This window comes from Arachis ipaensis, chromosome B04 (assembly GCF_000816755.2).
Source record: "Arachis ipaensis cultivar K30076 chromosome B04, Araip1.1, whole genome shotgun sequence".
Lineage (NCBI taxonomy): Eukaryota > Viridiplantae > Streptophyta > Magnoliopsida > Fabales > Fabaceae > Arachis > Arachis ipaensis.
This window is the reverse complement of record NC_029788.2, coordinates 7,343,366-7,349,977: the sequence shown is the minus strand read 5'-3', so window position 1 is coordinate 7,349,977 and position 6,612 is coordinate 7,343,366.

The following is a 6,612-nucleotide window of genomic DNA, read 5'->3' as shown; positions in this document are numbered from 1 at the left end:
AGAAAATTTGTTATCTTTATACAAGTGATGCTTTTTTCTGGGTCATTTTTTGTGCGGCATTAAATAACCCTATATGGAGGTGTCAACTTTAATTGGGCTCTAGCATCTGCGATTATCCGATTAGCATACACTAGACGGACTGACCAAAAATAATGAGGAAGTAAATATAAACAAGAAGACAATATATAAGTTGCACATCTTTATTGGGAGATTTTTTATTTAAATAAATAAAATAAATGTAATAATTATCGAAATAAATAATTTTAAAAATAATTATTGTTTTGCATTCTTTAGTCATATTTTGTTTACAGTGTAAATGAGATGACAATTCATGTATTTCGTTTACACTGTAAACGGAATATGACACGTCAGCTGCAACGTGTCTATCTCGTTTACACTGTAAACAAGATATATGAAATGTTCATCTCGTGTTCAGTGTAAACGAGATATATGGAAGACAATCCCAGCAGCTATAAAAGGATGTCTAACCCTTGTTATTCTTCACAAACTTTTTCTATCCTTTTTGTGTCTCATATTTCTCACTAATACAAGGCATTAATGGCCGGTAATATAGTCCGTACATGGTTGTGCTTGTTTATCCCAATTGTCGTATGAGAAATGGCGACAACGGGATGACATTTGTGTGTGAGGATCCGATATTGTTTCGCACTCAGCGTGTGGAGACGTTGTCGGATTTGAAGAGTTTGATATTGAGCAAGATCGGTGGTACACAAGCGAGGGAAGTCAGAAGGGTGGCATATAGGTTGCTGGCACCCATGGATAACGGAGTCTTCTGGTTTCGACTTTTCCAACTTCTAGGGGACGAGCATGTGCGACTGATGTTAGACATCCATGAGAGGATCATGGTAGAGCAGGTAATGGAGCTTTCCGCAGAGGTGGGTCACAGGGGTGGTGGGAGTTCCGTACACTCGACCTATGTACAGGATAACGGACCTCTCGCACCACCGCCCGTTCATGTCGCCATTCCAGTGGATGAGGCATAGGAGGGCGAGAAGGAGTTGGACGAGGATTACGTGGCGGACAGCGACTCGTCCTATGGTGTGGATGGGGATGAGTGTGTTCCGGAGACACCTGTCCAGACTGTGGTGTGGCATGTTCTGCTTCCACCTCACCCAATTCCGGCACTATTGGTAGTGCCATCTCACTATCACAGTCTGGATCTAGATGCCATGCATGAGAGGACTCCGTTTTCTGACACGGGTGAAGAGGATTACAACCTAGACGGCGGTGTAGAGTTTCAGGTCGGCCACAGGTTTAGAAGCCGAGAGACAGTGCTTTAGGGTGTAAAGAACTACAGTATTCGCAGGAAGGCGGGGTCCCAGGTGATCGAATCGGATCGGTTAAAGTACCATGTGCAGTACCGTCAAGCTGAGAATGGGTGTCAATGGAGCCTCTGTGTGGCCCTTCGGCAGAACCTCGGATACTGGTAAGCTTAAATTTAATTCCGCTTGTCAGTACTTCTGTACGAAATATTAAGTAGGTGTACGACATGGCTAAAGCAATACTGTTTTGTTGTGTTCAAGGAGGTTCGAAGAGTTGGTGGAGTGCACAGTTATCTAGCACCGACCATGTCTCAAGACCATCGTCAGTTAGACAGCAGTCTGATCTGCAGGGTCATCTTGCCATTGATTCAGTCCAACCCCTCTGTAAGCATTCCAGTTTTGCAAGGTGCGATCCAAGCAAGCTATCACTTCAAATCATCCCACAGAAAGGTGTGGATGGCCAAGCAGAAGGCAATTGCACAAATATACGGGGATTGAGAAGAGTCGTACGAAAATATACCGTAATACAGCATAGCAAGTATTTAAATTCACAATATATTCTAAGTCGTGACTAACCTCATCGAACCGTAATCGGTCGATCGAAACCTTCCCATGCAGTACCCTAGCCTGATGCTGATCCCTACTCTGTTGCTGCAATCCAACCAACCTGACAGTAAGGGAGATATATACGATTTGTTAAGTAACAAACCATATGAATTGACAACAAAATTTAATGCAAATATAAAAATAATATTTGGTTACCTCGCAGCTAGCGGATACTGGTAGATTCCTCTATCTGGTGGACACCACTGAGGAAATCTCTGATAAATCCAGCTCATCAAAAGCGGAGTGCAACCGGCAATGTCCGTGACGCCCCGCTGTGCCGCCAAACAAAGTGACTGGTACGTTCAGGATAGCACAGTCGAGTCCCAAGATAATGCCCTACACTCCGCAAAGTTCTGGAGAAGCGGTAGCCATCGTATGTGCACCAGGTTGTTGGACTTGTTTGTCAGCAGACACCGAGCGTACTGTCGGAGGGTCTCCAGGTCGTCGGTCGGGGGCATCTGGCGGACACGATCCCGCAACCACACCAGCTTCAGTGTGAAAAACCCATTCCTTTGCGCAGCCTGCTGTGCTGCCACTGGAGGCCTGTCACCAAGCAGCTGCTCCACCATAACCCATGTCTCCATGCCGTACCACTTATCGAAGTCACGGATCGGAGGCCGTGTGCGCATAGGCCTAGGTGGTACGCCACGTCCTGCAGGGTGATAGTGACCTCACCCCACGGGAGATGAAACGTGTGCGTCCCCGGACGCCATCACTCCACGAGTGCCGAAATCAGGGAATTGTCAAAAGTGAAGTCCCTGAGTAGCACCGTGTTGCCGAATCCAGTCTCTGCCAGATATGGGACGATGGCGTCCGGTGGAGAAAGGGTATGGCTCACTCGTCGGGGCAGTAGAAGGCGGGACCTCTGAACAAGAAAAAAAAATTCAGCCTTATAAAGAGATGATCATAAATTTATGCACATATTTGAATTCTTACTCTTTTTTTATTTTTTGTGTTTAAATCAGCATAACATGTCATACACAGCAATTATTTCTATTTAACTTACAGTTACTTCTAATTAAGAACATACTTCCATGTTTCTAACCTACACATGTCTCTAAATTACATATGGCAGGATACCTTTCATAATTAGAACATTATACATACTAACAACCTAGCACAAGAAAAATAAAGTTTCAAATCAATAATTATGTCATAACAACCTTGCACAAGCAAATAGAGTTCCAAATTCCTTCTAGAGACCACTCACTAAACTATTTAACTACGTTGTTGTCAATTCAGAACTACCCTAACAATGGCCACATACTTAGATTAAACGAACAGAATACAACTAACCTCGAAGTCAGTCGTCCTGGCGTAATACGATGTGTCGTTCAGTCTGTTGATGTCTCCGTCATTTCTTGCCTGACGTGCCATTACCGTATAAGTCTAAAATAGAATAAGAAAGGGACAAAAGAGGAGAGAAAGAGGTTGATTCAGTCAAAATGGGGCCCAGACTGCTGCTGTAAACGACTTCTATTTATAGGCGCAGACAGGCTTTATCTCGTTTACAATGTAAACGAGATAGACACGTTACAGCTGACGTGTCATATCTCGTTTACAGTGTAAACGAGATATATGAATTATCATCGTAAACGAGATATGACTACGGAATGCAAAACGGTAATTATTTTTACAATTATTTATTTCAATAATTATTATATTTATTTTATTTATTTAAATAAAAAATCACTTTTATGGGATTTATTTTTAACACAAAAAAACAAATTAACTTGATTTTGATAAATTATGGTCAGTGAATAAGCATGAATGCGAATAATTAATCTTTTTATAAAAAAATAAAATTTATTTATATATTTTTTGTCTTTATTTATTTACTTAACTTTAACTCTTAAGGAAGTGGAAAGGCAAATCTTATAAGGTTTTAATTATACTTTTTATATATGTTTTATCTAACCACACGCAATAATCAAAAGCTGTCGACAATTTACTTTTCTCCCTAATCAATTCATTATCCCATAAGTAAATTAAAGAGCTAAAGTCTTCCTAAATAAATACTTAGCTTGAATATATTCTGAAATAAATAATTAAAAATATACTTAAAGCTTCTTCATTTTATTTATAATATTTAAAACTGTATTAAAAGATAATTTTGAACTTAGCTTGTAAAGATATTGTTCGGTAGGTCGGGTACCGGACGGTTCGGGTTAGGACCTTGAGGTCAACGCTTGGGATGATGGAGAGGCTCGCTGGGTCGTGGTTTCCTGGTCCCGGGTGTGCGAGGTCCCGAGCACTTCATATGGGGAGGAGGGGTGCCACCTGCAAAGACACTCCGACGCCCTTGTCAGAATATGTGCAGGCGGAAAGGAAATGGTGTGTGAATGTGACGTACCTTGGGGGGAGAGCCAGTCTCCCCCTTATATACATGTCAGTAGTGGGCCCTTCCAGTGGGCAGGCTCATACCCTCAAAGGTGTTGTCCCACGGCTGTGTGCAAGCCGTACGGGACGCGTGTCCGGGTCGGGTGGAGGGTGCATTACTGGGCCGGCGAGAACTCGGGTTGGGTTGACCCACGTGAATTTGGGCCAGGCCGTAACAGATATTAAATAAATGAAAGGAATATAAAAAAAACTAACTTTTAAATAATCAATATTAGTGAAAAAATATTTCATTTTTTTTAAATAATTGTGTTTAATGAAAGTGTCTTTGTAAATGTGTCTAATAAAAATATCTTTTTTATGGCTGTGTTTAATAGAAGTGTCTTTATAAATATATTTTCTGGATGTGTCTCTTTATATATGTGTTTAAAATATAATAATTAATTATTATTGACAATAAGTTGGCAGATAATATGTTGATACCTTATACTTTTTCATATCTTACAAAATTAATAGAAATAAATAAGTATTATTAAAAACTAAGACTATAATATGTTTATTTTAATTTGTATATGTCTAATGTCTAATGTCTGATACTCTGATGTGTTTTTTTTTTTTCTATCATAAACATTTGTATTATTTTTTACGGCAAGTTAGCATACTTATAAAATATATTTGTGATCAATTAATTAACTAGCGTGAATGTATTATATGTATGCTTTTATCCGATAATTAAAAAGTGTATTAAGTTGAGAGGCAATATAAAATTTGTCTGTGTTATTACTATATCAAAACTAAATTAATAAAGTTAATTATAAACTACTTTCTTATCAATTAGATATCTCAAGCAAGGTAACTAAAACCACCAACACTGTATATACATATATTGAATGCCAAGTACCAGATGTCTATGTTACTAAAAAAATTAGAAAACCAATTTTTAAGTAATTAATATTATGAATTAATTTTTTGTTTTGTTTTAAAATTATCTTTTAACCTTTATTTTTATAGAATTTAGAAGATAGGATTAGTATTTAGACTTTTAGGATATAGAGTTTAAGATTTATAGTCTAAAAATTTAAAATAATAAAAAAAACTGACTTTTTTTCTTCTAAAAATAGAAAAATTCGAACTCGCGACTTCTAAGTAAGTATAAAAAAATTATATCATTTAAGTTATAATTCGTTGGCAAAAAAACTGATTGTTATTAACTGAAAAAGTTAGTTATTTAATTGAGCTCCTACATTACATATACATCCTTTGTTCATATATTTCTATTTTATTTGAGAGCTGATATTAAATAGCATAATAATTTAAAACATTTATAATTGAAAATTTAAAATATACCAGATAAATATAAACGAAAATTCATATACTAAATTAAAATGAGATAATTTTTTACTTATTCAAATTGAGTGCAATAAATACAAATTAATTTTGTTAGATAATGATAGTTGTCTGGTCTACTATATATAGATGGCCACACAAAATTATAAGAATCGTTATTTTTATCACTCTTGCTATTTCAAGCTTTCAACTCTTTTTTTCTTCTTTTTTTTTCTTTATGTATAATTTCTTTTATATATAAATGTACCCAAAATGATAAAGTACAGGTGAGTGTTTTATTGATTATTTGTTTGATGAATATATCTCAATTTATACATTCTACTACTGTGGATAGAAGTTGACCTGTAGCAATTCAAAGTGGCCAATGTATTTTTTTATAGTATTAGATTGAAGAATATTTGTTAAAATGAATATACCCATTGTAATGATTTTTTTTTTCAATTGTTATATTTTTATGTCAGTCGTGTAAATTATTTGAAGGCACAAGATAATAAACTACGTTGACTTTAATATCATTAGAAGCTAAATTTATTGGTTCAAATAAGCACCACTAATTATATTAAAAAATAATTTTGTAATAATAATGTGATTTACATATTAATTTTTTCGTGTAAATTCATTTCAAAATGTAGAAATTAGACTCAATTACGCTAAAATTTTAAAAATAATATAGAATTTGACGACAAAATTAACATTTATTAAGGAAATAAATTTATTTATGGCTATTTTCTAACTATAAATAATAACAAGACTTATGAAAAAATATTAATGTCATCATTTTTATTAATTAAATCATAATATTAGGTAGTTGATAGTTTCATAAGCGAAAATTATTAAGTAATTACGTAAAAATTAGCAACGAACAAGTAATAAGAATTCAGAAAAAATCTATCATATAATACCAATTTCATAATTAAAATAGGTCACATATCATATTCTCAAATATTCTATTTATTATCTATTTTATTATATAAAAATCAGGTTTCTGCGCTTAATGATGGAGTTGACATGACATGTTTATAAGAGTGTTTAACAATTT